Genomic DNA, 16,605 nt, shown 5'->3' with positions numbered 1-16,605 from the left:
GGGTTCTACTTTAAGTTGAGAGCTACCCAAAGGGCTATGGAACGAAAAATGGTAGGGGTAACATTAAGAGATAGGACAGGTGCAGAGTGGGTTAAAGAAATAACTCGTTACCGATATTCTAGCGGAAATTAAGAAGAAGAAATGGACATGGGCAGGACATGTAGTGCGGAGAGAGGATAACCAATGGTCGCTTAGGGTAACAAACTGGATTCCAAGGGAAGGAAAGCGTAGCAGGGGGCGGCAGAAAGTTAGGTGGGCAGATGAGGTTAAGAAGTTCGCAGGAGTCAAGTGGATGCAGCTAGCACAGAACCGGGTTAATTGGAGAAATATGAGAGAGGCCTTCGCCCTGCAGTGGGTAGAGTCAGGCTGATGATGATGATGGTTCGCCAAACTTCTAAACTCAAGGTTTTACCTTGGTAACCCTGAAGGTCATGGCAAAGTAGGCTGAATAAAGCCCGAGACATCTAGTAGCGAAGCTACCGCTACAAAGCCACTCGCCGCGAAGCGACGTCCATCACTAGTTGCCACTCCGTGGAATGCTTTGCACTTGACCAACCGTTTCCCAACCACGGCTGCACAGCTCGTCATTGGATAGAGGCCGTGTTAGAGGCGCACCGCTGAGCGGCATGTACTGATTTACGCTTGTTGAAAAAATTACAAATGTTCAACGCTCCTGAACCTAATATTGATCGAAAGCATTGGCTGCGGGGAACCGAGCGTTCTTCTCCTTTTCTTCTTCTTCAGCCCACATATAAAGCCCCGCTTTAACCAAGCCGTGTGAACGTGCCAAAGTGGTATATAAGGGTAACCTAAATGCCAGGGTCCTTGCAGGTTGATTCTGACATAACCGTCCCATGTGAAACGAGAGATCCAATATGACAGCTCCTGTCAACTGATCCGCGGCTCTGACCGCGCCCCGCCGACCGGTTGACTTGGGAGCCCATCTCTCGCTTTTGTGTCAGGTGGGGTGTGACGTTACAGTGTCATGTGGGTAAGACGTGTCTACCACCGTGCTACGCCGACCGCTTGAGTTGGTAGCCCTGCTCTCACCCTCGTCCCGTGGGGTGTGACGTCACTGCGTCACGTGGGTAAGACGTGGCTACCGCCGCGCTACGCTGAAGGCTTGAAACCTAGAGTAGTATTGCTTTTGCAATAAAAGGTGTTCGGCGGCAAAATTGCTGCTCAATTGTGCCAAGGCCCCCTTCATGGATCACTGCCTTGTCGTGGCGGAGGGGCTTGCGAAACTCGATGAAGTCGTGAGCTCTGCTGTGTAGGGCCACCCAAGATAGACAGGTCACGGCAGAGAGTTCTGACAAAATGTGATTCACTGGAGAAGGTAATGGCAACCCACTCCAGTATTTCCTGCCAAGAAAACCCTATGGCCAGTCACAATACCATTCTCGATATGGCGCCGGAAGATGAGCCCCCCAGGTTGGAAGGCGTCCCACATGTTACTGGGGATGAACAAAGGGCGATTCCTAGTAGCTCCAGGACGAATGAAGCGGCTGGGCTAAAGCCAAAAGGACGCTCAGTTGTGGATGCGTCGGGAAGCGACCGGAAAGTCCGATGTTGCAAGGAGATATATCACATAGCAACATGGAATGTAAGATCTATGACGCAAGGTAAACTGGATATCGTCAAGCGAGAAATGGACAGATTGAACATTGATATCTTGGGTATCAGCGAGCTCAAGTGGACCGGAATGGGAGAATTTAACTCCGGCGACCATTATGTCTTTTATTGTGGGCACGAATCCAAGAGAAGGAATGGGGTCGCTCTCATAGTAAACAGAAGAATGGGCAAAGCAGTGCTAGGGTACAACCCCAAAAACGACCGAATGATTTCACTTCGGATCCAAGGTCACCCTTTCAACATAACAGTTATCCAAGTCTATGCACCGACCACTGCTGCTGAAGAAGCTGACGTTGAGAGATTTTATGCGGACCTACAATGCCTTTTAGACCGCACCCCATCATCAGACGTCGTTTTTCTCATAGGAGACTGGAATGCTAAGGTCGGGAGTGAAGAAATATCCGGAATTACAGGCAAGTTCGGTCTTGGTGAGCCAAATGAAGCTGGGCAGAGGCTAGTAGAGTTCTGTCAAGAAAACAACCTGACCATAGCGAATACTCATTTTCAACAGCACAAGAGGCGCCTGTACACATGGATTTCACCGGACGGTCTGTACAGGAATCAGATCGATTATATTATTTGCCGGCAGAGATGGAGAAGCGCTATACAAGCAGTAAAAACAAGGCCTGGGACCGATTGTGGCACCGATCATCAGCTTCTTGTTGCCAAAATTAAGCTTCGATTGAGGAAAACGCAGAAAACTAGAAGGCCTTTCAGGTATGATCTGGATCAGATTCCATTAGAATATGCTGTGGAAGTGAGGAATCGATTTCAAGAATTAGATCTAGAAGACAAAGAGCCCGAAGAGATGTGGACTGATGTTCGTGATATAATACAAGAAGTTGCTACTAAGGTAGTTCCAAAGCAAAAGAAATGCAAAAAAGCAAACTGGTTATCTGAAGAGGCTTTGCAAATAGCTGAGGAAAGGAGGATGGCAAAAGGTATGGGGGAAAGAGAAAGATACAAGGTTCTCAATGCGGATTTTCAGAAAATAGCAAGGAGAGATAAGAATGCCTTCCTGAACATACAGTGTCAAGCAGTTGAGGACAACAGCCAATTAAGGAACACAAGAGCTTTGTATAAGACAATCAAAGATATCAAAGGTAGCTTCTGTGCTAAGTTGGGCGTGATAAAGGACAAACGAGGCAAGGACCTCAGTGAAGCCTCAGAGATAAAGAAGAGGTGGCAGGAATACACAGAAGAACTGTACAAGAAGGACCCGGATGGCAAACCCAACATAGGACGGTTGTGATTACTGATCTCGAGCCGGGCATCCTGAAGAGTGAAGTTGAATGGGCCTTAGCCAGCCTTGCTAAGAACAAAGCTAGCGGAATTGATGGTATTCCAGCTGAGTTGCTTCAAAACCTCAACCACGACGCTGTTAACACACTGCATACATTATGTCAAAAGATTTGGACAACCCTGCAGTGGCCACAGGATTGGAGGAGGTCAGTTTACATCCCCATTCCAAAGAAAGGCAGTGCCAAAGATTGTTCCAACTACCGCACGATCGCGCTTATTTCGCATGCTAGCAAGGTGATGTTAAAAATCCTGCAAGGTAGGCTGCAGCAGTATGTGGATCGGGAGCTTCCGGACGTGCAAGCTGGGTTTCGCAAGGGCAGAGGAACTAGAGACCAAATTGCAAACCTTCGCTGGATCATGGAAAAAGCAAGAGAGTTCCAGAAACCCATTTACTTCTGCTTTATTGATTATGCGAAAGCGTTTGACTGCGTAGATCACAGCAGATTGTGGCAAGCTCTCCAAGAGATGGGAGTTCCAATTCACCTCATCTGTCTCCTCAGGAACCTTTATGAAGGGCAAGAGGCCACAGTCAGAACTGGGCATGGTCTTACTGATTGGTTTCCGATTGAGAAAGGGGTGAGGCAAGGCTGCATACTGTCGCCCTGCCTATTTAACCTATATGCAGAGTGCATCATGAGGAAGGCCGGTCTGCACGAGTCTTCATATGGAGTGAAGATTGCTGGAAAACGTATCAACAACATTAGATATGCGGATGATACCACTTTAATGGCAGAAAGTGAAGTGGAACTCAAGAGACTTCTGATGCGCGTACAAGAAGAGAGTGAGAAGTTTGGGCTTAAACTGAACATTAAAAAGACGAAGATCATGGCGTCTTGCCCTATCAAGTCCTGGAGCATCAATGGACAAGAAGTGGAAGCTGTGACAGATTTTCTGTTCTTGGGCGCCAAGATTACCTCGGAAGGAGACTGCAGCCATGAAATTAGGAGACGCCTGCTTCTGGGAAAGAGAGCAATGGTTAGCCTTGACCGCCTAGTAAAGAGCAGAGACATTAGTCTGCCAACCAAGATCCGCATAACCCGTGCTATGGTCTTTCCAGTTGTGATGTATGGATGCGAGACTTGGACTGTGAAAAAGGCTGACCGCCGAAGAATTGACGCGTTTGAATTGTGGTGCTGGCGAAGACTCTTAAGAGTTCCTTGGACTGCCAGAAGATCAAATCAGTCGATATTGTCGACCATAAACCCTGACTGCTCATTGGAGGGTCAAATTCTAAAGTTAAAGCTCAGCTACTTTGGTCATCTGATGAGAAGAGAGGAGTCGCTGGAGAAAGATTTGATGTTGGGAAAGGTTGAGGGTCGCCGGAGAAGGGGTAGGCAGCGAACGCGATGGTTAGATGGCATTCTCGAGGCATTGCAGATGAAGCTATGTGATGTTAAGAAGATAGTGAGAGACCGGAAAGCGTGGCGTGACATGGTCCATAGGGTCACGAAGAGTCGGACACGACTGAAAGCCTGAACTGAACTGAACTGTGCCAAGGATGTACTTGATAATCTAAAGCTTCATGTGGCTTTATTACTCATGAGCGGCTTTATTGCAACCTGAAGCCTGGCTACAGCACACAGTTTTGGCTAACGAATGTTTTACCAGCATGCAGGATAAATAACATATTGCATCTGTTTCTGCTGTCTACCAATGCTGCTGAACCTCCTTAATATCTCAAACAGCCTATTTTTGAGAATTTGAATTCCCCTTTCATGGAATGCCTCGTATATTTCAAGGGCCGTTTTATGAATAACAATATGTTAGGGCATGATGTGATGTAAAATTCGTACCTTTAGTGTTTCGACGGTTAACGTATATGGGTAAATATGCTTTTAGCGGCATGAAATAGCGTCCTCTGGATTACCTTCAGTCTTAAGATTTCCATAAGAGATGAATAGGCCTAATAATGTAACCTTGATGTCGAGGTCGCCTCGCTGGGAACTGAGAAAGTGAAAATCTAAACCTTTCCTTAGAAGAACTTAAATTTTTCCGAGTCTTTGTCAAACTGCTCAAACCTTTTCTTCAGGAAAATCTTATATCAGAATAAATGTGTGCTGTGTACGAAGAGACATATTAACAAAGGAAAACGTGAGCTGCAAAAGGTAATCAGCGGAATCGCATAGTTTTCAATAAATTTCTCATTTAGTAAAAACGTGCTGTCTCCTCTTACGGTGGAGCAAGCACTTTCATAATATATGCCACCCTCTTCACCCATGTTGAAATGGTAACTCTGTTTTATTATAGCTTTGGCTCCACCGTCCCTATCAGAACGAAGTAGAAAGTATATCGGTTCTTAACTTCGGAATTGTGCACGCCTAAATGAAACCACGTTTCACTGATAACTTTAATAACGCCATTGTGTAATATTACAAATTTCTATATCTTATTGGGTTTATTCACAATACTTCAATCTCTTAAAGGTGGCAGTGAAAGGAGAATTATGTTTTTTCAGTGCTGTGCCGCACTAATAATCTGGGCGTTATCGCTATGGCTTTTACGCTTTGCTTCATTGAAAATATAAAGATCTTCGTTATTTAAACTTAGATTACTAAGTGTTTTTCAGTTTTTACCAAGATAATTTTCCTTGGACTCCCATTTTTCCTGATTCACACACTGAATGTATATTGAGCTTTTATATTTTTACAAGTATATGTGTGCTCATAATTTTGATGCAGTTGCAAAGATGCTCCAATTTTTCATGAAAGTTTATAAAATCATAGTATCCGATGACGGTCTCGAATTTAGCACTTGGCAACTTGGAGGAGGCAGTATAAAAGCTTGATGTTAGTATCCGCACATCTCTTCAAACTTGGGCCCGCCCGAACATTTGGTTGGCCACCAACTTTGCTTTATTGGTGGTTTTAAGGGTTATATTTACAAAGGGGATTAGAAGCCTCTCAATATTTTCTTAATCGGCAAAGTGGTTCGAAATATCAGAGCTCGAAAATACATCTCACTTAGTTGGCTTTGCTGAAGTGCAAATTTACGAAATGGTGCCGCTTGTATTTATTACGCATCAGGTACTGACGCCATTTTGGTATTTTATGACGCAGCGGGAATGACTGTGGCTTTGGAAAAACGTCCACGCGGAGTGACGACAATTTATGCATGCGCAAAGCGGGAAAGCTTTCTTAATGAGATTTAAAAATGTCAATACTTGGCATTCCACATTCTGAATATTACCTGAACAATTTACTTAACACAAAGGCCTCCGCTGTACGAAGTATTTCGGACGATTATACAGAAAAGGACGAAACAGAGACGGCATCTGTTTGTAAGTAAGTAGATGGTGATTAAATTATGCCTGACGCCGCGAACGCCGACCTAACGATTTAGGCTGGGAGGCTGTTCTGTACAGCGCTGGACTCGAGGCCCAAAGGGCCCTCGAGCACAGGCAGAAGCGGCGGCTGCTAGAGTTCCGCCCTGAGGAGCCTACCCACACATCTTTTCTTATCTTCGAATAAAGTTTTTTTAAGGCGAAAGCCTTCAAAGGCTCATACTCACGGCGTCCAGCGTCCTGTCCCACTGTAGCTCTCAATCAAATGACATCATGAACCGAAACGCACATCATTATTCTCGTTGTCTACCGTTAGGAAGATAGTTAAAAATCAATAAATAAATCCTGTCCCCACCAGGAATAGAGCCTGCATCCCTTAGATCCCCAGTCGAGTGCTTTAACCAACTGCTCCACGCCCAGCATGGTGCAACGCACATCATGAGTTTCGTTGTCTACCTTGGGGACGATAGTAGCGATGTCAATGAAGCAGCAATAAGTGTTAATGACAACGATGACATTAGCAATGATAATGACGCTGCATTTAACTGGTAATGATAATGAAAGCAAACATGATGCACTGTGTGCACCAGCAACGCTTAGGCTTTCGCTTTTCTGCAGTATAGGTTCCACTAGTGCTCTCGAAATTTTAACCTCTCAGTTGATTGGTACCGTGTGTACAGAATCAATAGAAAGTTGACTGGTACCGTGTTTACAGAATCAATAGAAATTTGAAGAAAACTATATACACGTCGTGTTGAAGACGTGTTCAGTCACCTATAACTTTCTCCAAACTACCGATGGCGTGTTAACGGAAGCTTTAGGTGAGTATAAATATCTGACAGCATTAATTACATCTAATATAAAATGGTTTTTAACTAATACAAAATGTGAAAAAAGTCTTGAATTCCTGAATGCCAATTTTGAAACCTTTCACGCGCTACGAAGGAAAGCTTAGTCCTCAAATAATCGCCGCGTTTTCGTATACGCATGCACCGTTTGCAATCACAATATTAAAGATAAAAACAAGTTCTTGAAGATGGGTCTGCTCTTTTTGCCCTTAATTATTTCGAATGACTTTGTTTCGAATTTTAGTGATGTGAGTTATCGATTCTGCCGCCTTAGGTCCTCTGGTATATTTGTTTACTTTTTGCCCTGTTAAACCACAGTGTACCTTTTTTTTTGTGTGTGTGTGTGCCCACCCCTGTTACAATCCCTCTAGGGATTGACAGTATTTTGAAATAAACAAATAAATGAATAAATAAATAAATAAATAAATAAATAACTATATTGGGCATCTAAGAAAAGCTCGTGCTAAAAAAAGCTTGTCTTGAAGATAGCTCAGGCACAAAACAAAAGTGGGGAAAGGGAAGGGGGGGGGGACTAAGCTCCACCTTTAAGAGTACGATGAGAGAGCGCTAGCGACTCCCGTTCGTGGCTTGTTTTGTTAGCTTACGTGCACTTATCCACTGGGTTAATTAACAATCCCTTCATTTGCACCGCCATTACCTGACATATGCTCTTTAGCACAGAATGTAAATAATTCAATTGTGTGAAGATTCACCCGACACAGATGTAAAAGATGTAAAGCACGCTTAGCCGAGCCGTAAGATTATGCCTGCGTGACCTGGGGGTGTTAGCTCGACTCAGAGTACAGAGGTCTGTACAGAGTACAGAGTACAAAGGTACAAAGGGGATTTGATTTGCGACAGAAAAACTGCACGTTCGGCACGCCGGACCAGTTTGAAATGGTAAGCAATGAAAATTCATAAATATAAAATGGGCGCCTAAACATTTCAAGCATGTGAGACGGTTTTTTTTCTTAAACATAGCAGATGTGATCAGCTGAAAATTCTTTTACAACGTTTCACTCAACCTAAACTTACTAGCTGGAAGCTCCCGTGAATAATATGAACCCCTGATTTGAACAAGTAATACTCATATCATCTGATGTAATGACGCACGATCAAATTGTCATAATGAGTTATCATGAAATCTGTGTCTGGTAGAGCGCATCACATTTCTTTTACTGAATTATGGTGCCACTAGGTTCCTGGGTTTGTATATTTGTTTCCTTCAATTGGGATTCAAAGCGACGCAGGATTTGGCGCTTCTTTCGCTTCTTTCGCGTCTTCCATGCGATTCTGTCACGTTTGTCAATTTATTCTGTACAGATAAACATCGTCTTTTATCTATTATTCTGGTGGACATATATGTTCAAAGAAAAAAGCACTATGCAATATTCTAAAATGTAACTCACCTTGTAGTAGCTCGCAAAGCATCTGGCAACGGGCTTGGATTGTCATTGGTGATGCGGTTAGCTGCAGGCGAGAACACAGTAAGTCATCAGGAGAAAACAAATCGGGCGCCTTTTCTTTTCCTTTTTTTTTTGCGACACAGAAAAGATTGCACACAAAATGCACTTGAGGTTGAATCCCGTGAATACGAAACAAAGGTCGCTACTTTCTCAAGCTTTCCGGTTATACCCATTATGCGTGCCACAAAGCACACTCGACGTGAACCGGAGCCCATGCTGTGCTCCAGTTTTTCGATGTCAGGATGATCTTTTCCAACCACCGCACATGTTCGTTTTACAAGACAAGACAGAGAGGAGAATTCAATCCCTTCTGTGACTCAGGGTGCAAAAAAACATGTAAAACAAGGGATCGTACACTCCTGTGTATAGAAAACCCAGACTAAATCGTGCCTCCACAAAATTAACGAAAGCTTGTAATTAGAAACTAGTGCGTCTATTTGACTGCCGGCATACCCCAAGATGCCTCTTATTGGTGTTGCGGAGACGTCGCCGAAATATTTGAAATGAACAAAAAAAATGTAGCTTTCCCTTACAGAAAGTCCCCTTCAAAAGAAGTCTTTTGGGAAGGTGAGATTTCTGCGTTAAGAAGAAAACATACGAAATACACAGGACAAGCGCGCCGGACAAGCTTTTTTTTTCCTTGGAGGGAGAGGGGGGGGGGGGGGGTTAGGTTGCGGTGCGCATTTACAAAAACGCTGCCATCAGTACTAAGAAGGAGGGGCTCTCGAGCTCCCTTTTCCGCCTTCGCTCTGGGACACCTGTCTGAAGTGGGGAAAGCATGTGTGATTATCCCTATCCTTCGTCGGCGACACACTTCTGAGAGCACAGTTCTTAGACGAAGAAATTATGTATGCAGAATGATAGTGACATTTCGGGAGACATATTTTGCACTTGAGACTAGGCTAGTTGGAACATCTTCTCATAAATGCTGTGCTGCTTAGTTGTACACGGACAAAGGAAGTGGACAAACGCTGAGGTTAAGCGCTTAACCTCAGCGTTTGTCCAGTTCCTTTGTCCGTGTACAACTAAGCAGCACAGCATTTATGAGAATATTTTGCACGTTTTAAGTGATTTTCTTGGATCAATGGGCGAGGTAGACAGTGATTCCCGACAGAGTATTAGCGGCACGCAGTTTTGATTCATTTTTGACACAATCTCAATAGCTGAGACCTATTTCCCGAGCAACTTGCTTTTTCTTTGGAAGGGCCGGGCGACCACGAAAAATGATCTATTGTGTGGGCTTGCAGAAGAACGTCACACACGCACGCATATTGAATTTTAGGTTTCATAGTAAAAGATTCTGTCTACCATTTTCTAGAGGCTAAAATACAGATCACTGTAAATGAAGCTCTCAGACTGCGCTGTGATTGTAATATACGCAAATTCAGAAATTATTTCCTCCACAGGACTGTCAAATGATTATATTCAAGAAAAAAAAAATAACTATAAAAAGCAAGCTCGCAGGAGGCTGCACTGATCTGGGTGGTCGGAATGAGATGAGTAAATTGTGAATTGCAACTGCTGCCTTATGTGCAAGATGGTCCTACAAACCCAAACACCACACAAAAATTGGTTGGTTGGTTGGTTTGTGGGGTTTAACGTCCCAAAGCAACTCAGGCTATGAGAGACGCCGTAGTGGAGGACTCCGGAAATTTAGACCACGTGGGGTTCTTTAACGTGCACTGACATCGCACAGCACACGGGCGCCTTGCTTTTCGCCTCCATCGAAAAGCTGCCGCCGAGGCCGGGATTCGATCCCGCGTCCTTGGGAACAGTAAGCTCTACCCAAACATATACTACTCGCACACACAAACACCGGTTAATATAATTCTTTCGCTCTATCTGCCGGTTCGTTAGCAATTGCCACACCTAGAAGAGTGCTTTTCAAGGTGGTGCGAGAGCACCGCGCCGCTAGCCGCCAGAAAAAGAGGCGCGCATTGGTGGCGGGGTCATGTGACGAAATGTGGCAGTGCCCATGCTCGCGAGCTGTTAGGCATCTACATATGAAGACCGCGTTACACGAGCAATCAATTCGCGTTGCAGTTGACTTTCGAGTGCTTCTAGCCTGCTTCATGATTGAACCCGCTGTTCGACAAGCCACGATATCTGCGAGGATGCGGCGCTAGTCTTTCGAACGGCCGCGTCGTGATTCTCCAGAAGTCGGCGTGTCGCAGTACCCGGTGAACGTCTTGGTCTTATTTGATCTGTATATTTTACTGCGGAATTTTGTTTAACCACTGAGTTTTTATTAGAGCCTCTTTAACTTGCATGCTTGCGACTATTTTGTCAACATTTGGTGTGTTCAAATTATTAGTGCGAATTTCCTTTCTAGCGTCTCTCGCTATATAAAGTATGTACTGCTTGCAAACTCTAACTACAACCCATTTTCTTGCTTGCCACCGGCTAAGGCTGGGAACCATTCGACTATCCCCTTTTTTTACTTTAGGAAAATGGGTTCCGGCTCAGTGTGTCGCACAAGTCGAATACCGGAGCAGCTAACCCCACACGCTTTAAGAATGTCCGTGAGTGTACACACCAAATAAACAAGAATTGTTAATATATAATTATTAATGGGTGACACCGTATCTTACCAGTTACAAAAGAACATCCTTGTGAATACCATTGTGGTGTAGCACGATAGCTTCGTTCCTAAATACTGCCAATTGGGTTTCTCTCGAAACAAATTATCCCTGTTAGCAGCCCTGAACGTGACGGTTTAATTAATTTTTCTGTACACAGCTACATGTGCGGCTTGTATCAAGTGCTTGCTCTAAAGCTAGCAGCATAGTTCTCACATGCTCGTCGGCTACCATATTATTTGGCGTTGTGCCGAATAATGGAACAAGCTTGTACGAGACAACGCATTCCGTTGTCATGTAGAGAAATGGCCGCATAAGTATCTCAGTCAGGAGCCTTTTCTGACACAGGGATAAGAAAACGATACAATGAAATTTTAGCCGCCAAAACATTGGGCGTTTTTCCAATTTACCCGAAGAAGTAGGCTGCGGCCGTACAGTGACGAAAGTTGATGACACAACATGAGCGATACCTGATCGAGGTCATTCCCCCCACGGGGCGGTAGGGAAAGGCTGTCATCAAGTGCAATAAGAATGGGATATGTAGTCGCGATTGCAGCACCATGCCTCAATAGGCGCGCTATAGTCGCTTTATGAATTCGGCGCAGGCCAAAACGCTCTGCGGAGAAGAAAGTATTGGTCCCGAGAATGCAGTTGAAGTTGCGAAAAGTTTTCTTATTTCCAGTGAGCCGCAAGTCCCTACTGTTGCGAGATCAAGACGCTAGTGCAGGGTTCGTTTTAGAATTCGAAACGGGAAAATATCGGGTTCTGGATATATTGAGCTTCCCCCTGGGTATGTAAGGCGTCTGGCTATCATGCGATCCTCGCTCTGACATCACCGATCTTGGGCGCGCGCACTTTATTGAAAAGCTTATTGAGAAACCAACGAAGGCACCGCGTCATGGTGACTATACCTCGCAGTGCCACTCTGACACAAAGGACTTCGACCAGAACTGTAGAGGTGGCCGCACAAATGCGTCAACTTCTTTGTCTCGTTGTGAAAGAAATGATCTGTCTTGCAGGGGGCGTGACTGAAAAAAGACGGACAGCATCCTCAAATCCGTAACCTCGCCAATATAATCTCAGCAAAACCTTGTCTACCCGTGTCTAAACGTGCGAAGTCTAACCAAAACAACACTAAGCAAGGCAATGTTTTCGCTTCGCCTAAGTTGATTTTGCAAGGTTAAACCTCACCCAATTAGTTTTTTTTTAAGTTCTTTGAATTATTCATTCCCATATTCGTTCGTCCCCTATCACGTTCATCGTATTCACGTTTCTGGTGCTCACAGGCTATCGTGTGCAAAACTTCCTTCAACTCACGGCATTCAGAGGATAGATGCACTTCGCGTATCGTAATTTTGGCGCCAGTTGTGTCTAGCCTGACGGCGACATGGTCGCTTCAGTATTTTCTCTGTTAATTTCGTGCATGCTGTAGCGATATTTGATGGTGATTTACTTTTTGCTGTTGTTTGCTATCATTCCTTACTCACATCCGTAAGATTTGTGGGGAGGAGGGGGGGGGGGGGTTAGGCTCAAAAGTAGCCGTATTCTTTACTTCGGCTTTGTCATGCTGCTCACGTTTCGAGTGCACAATCGAAACATCACTTAGTTTTTCTTTTTTTTTCTTTTTTTTTTACTTTCAATGAGATAATCGTCAAATGTTTTAAGACAGCCTTTAAGCATTGCCCGTTGGCGAACAGCATTGCGTAGTCCATTGCCGCTGGTAAATGTCGTGAATTTTTCTTTCGTGTAATAAGGAGCTAGTAGTCAGCGTCCACCATTTTTGTCTTGCGTTCTTTCTCAAGTTCTCATTCCATCGCGGTGTTTAATTCGTGGATACACATTATGAAGTCTGTCTATTCCCTTCTGGTGGGGTGCTCGAATGCGCCCTTATATATCGCAATTGACGCTGTTTTTTGGTTTTGGACGCCAACACATTATTGTTTACGTGTTATGCTCGAATGCGCCCCTCATGACTTTTATCTACACTCCGTTTGTACTGACCCACACGTTATCACCCTCCCATTTATTTTAATTCCCCTAAAGTCTTCATGCCCAACATTGAAATAGGAGTGGAATTGTTGCGCAATTCACAGACGTGGATGCCTCATTGCCAGCGTAACACCAGCTGACAAAAACACTTCATCAGGTACGCCTGCCGCAGACTGGTGCTCTCTTTCGCCCAGCTTTAACTTGAACATCACCGCATAGACGGCAGAGCTGATGGATGGAGACCTGTGCCGGCAAGTTCTTTTCCGCTTTTCCCCGTCCACTGGGTCATTTATCATCCGGCTCTTTCTTGGAGTGCGGTACGCGATCGCCGAGGGTCGTTCAGGGTGAGGTGCTGTGGGAATAACATATAAATGCGTCTGCTTTCTCAGATTCGGCTTTTACGAGTAAGGAAGTTTATTGTTCGTGGCATGACGTTATCCCTGTGTCATCTGGGCCCAGTATTCAGCGCCGCTTATGCCGTGTAAGCATTTCGTGGGTCATGGACTAAATGCTCTAGCCTTCAAGAATGATCTACCTTGAGTGGTTCGAATAAATTTGAAACGCTTGGCTGAGATTACAGAAGTGGAAACGCTTTCTTCCGAGTTATTCAGCTATGTGCTATTGCCGGAGAGAGGAAACACCGTACGGTAGCATAATGTTCTTTTTTGAACCCTAGAATAGATGTAGCGGCTGAAATCGTCGGCCGGCGACACGCAACACAAAAACCATAAAGAAATGACATTTCACTTTTTTGGTAGGAGCTGCATGCAGACCTGTCGTTTACACAAGTGCTAAATTTTTTATTTTCTCTTTTCTAGATTTTTTGTCATCTCATTAAGAAACAATTTGTAGATATCATGCATGCAGATATCATGCAAAAAAAAAGGATTTTTTTTGTTGCTGCTTTCTCTAACCTTAATTTGTTCTTTTTTATCCAGACTGCTTTTGCATCGATTTCACGAGACTGCTTGAGTTACGTACTTTTAACACTGCCTTCGCAAAGTTCTTCCTTCTCATTTATCAGTGCAACAATTGCAACAATTGCAGCACTTAAAGTATTTGGCTTTGGAAGTATGATTTCTTAGAGCTTTCCTACAACATAATCATTTTGCCCGCTGGGCACTTCCAGCGATTTGGCGATGTTGCACTAGCGTAAACCTGATGTAGACTCATTCTTAAAAAATAAGCAGTTGGTAATGTGCGCATGAGCTGCCTCTCTTGTCCCGCTCTTGTTGCGCCCCCGTTCTCTAGCACTGTCATCTCAAACTTGATATCTGCACTGAACGGCATCGGGTACCACACTTTTCCTCCGTCAGTTCTGGTGTGATAGCACAAACTCAACAGAATGACACACAGTACTACAAAGACAAAATATTGCGAGGCACAAGACAAGGTAAGCATTTCCATGGGAAAACATTAGTTCATGATTAATTACGTTACTTGTTCTGAAAACGAGTCTTATGTCTGATGCGCCGACTTGCACTCCTTCACTGCTGCTCGTGGGATACAGTGAGTTTATGCAGCAACTGATATTCCGTATTCAGCTGGATACTAGCCAAGTGACAGCACTAGCCATTTCGCTACCTTTTATCAGTGAGTGGCAGATTCTCTAATTACAGTAATTGCCTGTGATCTTGAGAGAAAACAAAATCATATCTAGTCGAATGTAAGCTGCAAACTTTCGCTATAAGTCTCTCGCGCACTCTCGTGGAACCACACGAAAGCCGAACGTCGCTAGGCGTGCTAAGGTAAAGGCGACCCGATGCACACGAGAAGCCGTTTATAGGCGGGCAGGATGGAACGGCAGCCACCCTGATCTCGAGGATACAGCAGCTTGATCCTTGGCTGCCGGCCCATCGACCCAGTGTTAGAAGAAGAGCTCGGGGTCCCCCCTCTTCATTCCCGATCAGATAGGCGGTGTAAAATATTACGACTGGAGCATCCGCTTATAGCCCCGGAGGCCGCTGCGGCCCATTGTTCCGGCGCCAAACGCGACAGTGCGAGGCACCTAAGGGGACGAAAGGCACTACCGATGCGGCGGCCCGCTTCGGTCTCCACTACCGGCGCCCACAAATCCGAAAAGGAGTGCACGAAGACAGAAAAGACCACTCGTAAAATATCCCTCTTTTGTCGAGCGCATAGAAGACAGATCCTCGAAACCAAGCCGACAGCGAATGCCTGCTGACAATGGGGTGACGAAAAGTACACCTATGTCGAAAAGTACTCTTGGGGAGCAGGTGTACGTAAGTTTCTTCTCGAAAGAGTACCGCCCTCGTCGCTGAGCCGCTCACACGGGCAGCGGATATATTACTGCGTGAACCGCGGTATTTTGGTTGCCCCTACGCATCCTTTCTGTTTTAAGACACTTGCATCTCTGTCTTGGATGCTGTAGGCTGCAGACGCGTATTCAACTCGCTCTGAAAAGCAGCCAAGAAATGGTTAGCTGAGTATGTGAAGGGGCATTACTATAGATTCTGTTCACTTGGGAGCAGTTGGGAGCTAGACGGAAATTCATCACTTCTTCTGCCCTACAGTGAGAGCAGGAAAGGCGAAAATCTGTGGAAGAACGCAATATTTCTTTGTTGCACAATTAAGAGCATGGCAGAGTTCGGAGTAGGTTACATATGCTCTGTCCTTAACTGATACTTTAGCGACGGAAGAGGTCACACACATGCGTTACATGGAAGAACGTGCGGCGCGATGCCAATAATGGCGACGGAACCTCTATAGAGAAGTGCACGCAATAAAGAGTATGATGATATACTAATCTAGTCAAAATGGGGGGGGGGGGGGGTCGGGGTTGAGAATCAATCAATACATATCCATCGCACAAACCGCTAGACTTCTTCCAGTTATATCATTCGTTCCAAAGGGTTCGCCACTTGTGCGGCTTGCATTTAATTGTATTGAATTGTACTTGCATCATATCGCATACAATGTGCTCGACGCGCTGGAAGCGTGAGAAACGGTCTGCCTGGAAGGTAGAATAAGAAACGGTCATCGCTCCGTCATAAGCGCAAAGGCATGCAGTTAAAGGAAACTGGTAAATGAAAAAATAATGCCTAGCTTATGAGATTCACGAAACTAAATTCATAATATTTTTTAATCACACATTAGCATTGGTACAACAGAGGCAAGAAAGTTCCGCAATAATGAAAAGGGAAAACAGCAATACCATTAAAAACCAACTCAGAAAGAATGCAGATGGCATATTCAGTAACAGCCTCAAGCGTAAAAACGAGGCACGCACACATCTTTACTTAAAGGCAGACAAGGATAAGGAAAACATATACACAGTATAAATGCGACGTATTGAATCGCAAAACTTAATCAAGAATCAAAAACAAAAAACGAGACAAACAACTGTTAGATCGTATTCACATTCGATTGCTAAAGGAGTTGCTAATAATAGCACGCAGTGTTTTAAAGGTAATTACATCATGATAAACCATGTGCCTATCCAGTCAATTAAGTAGTCGCAGTAGTCGCAGTGTTTTATATCATTCGGT

The 16,605-nt window shown here is 44.6% G+C and overlaps 2 long non-coding RNA genes across 2 annotated transcripts in view; one reads left to right on the top strand and one right to left on the bottom strand.

Moving 5' to 3' along the window:
- LOC146192601 (uncharacterized) overlaps positions 1 to 16,605 on the bottom strand; it is a 434,750-nt gene that overhangs the window by 209,110 nt on the left and 209,035 nt on the right. Inside the window, exon 3 of the long non-coding RNA XR_014706404.1 lies at positions 8,472 to 8,532. This is a non-coding gene — a long non-coding RNA (uncharacterized LOC146192601). The remainder of the gene's footprint in view (positions 1 to 8,471; positions 8,533 to 16,605) is intronic.
- Positions 7,799 to 16,605, top strand: part of LOC146192602 (uncharacterized) — a 52,704-nt gene continuing 43,897 nt past the window's right edge. The window contains exon 1 of the long non-coding RNA XR_014706403.1: positions 7,799 to 7,962. This is a non-coding gene — a long non-coding RNA (uncharacterized LOC146192602). The remainder of the gene's footprint in view (positions 7,963 to 16,605) is intronic.

The sequence above is a fragment of the Amblyomma maculatum genome, chromosome 4, assembly GCF_055883805.1.
Source record: "Amblyomma maculatum isolate TAMU_Amacu chromosome 4, ASM5588380v1, whole genome shotgun sequence".
In the NCBI taxonomy this organism is placed as follows: Eukaryota; Metazoa; Arthropoda; class Arachnida; order Ixodida; family Ixodidae; genus Amblyomma; species Amblyomma maculatum.
The sequence above is the reverse complement of the archived record's forward strand: the minus strand, read 5'-3'. Positions and strand labels throughout refer to the sequence as shown.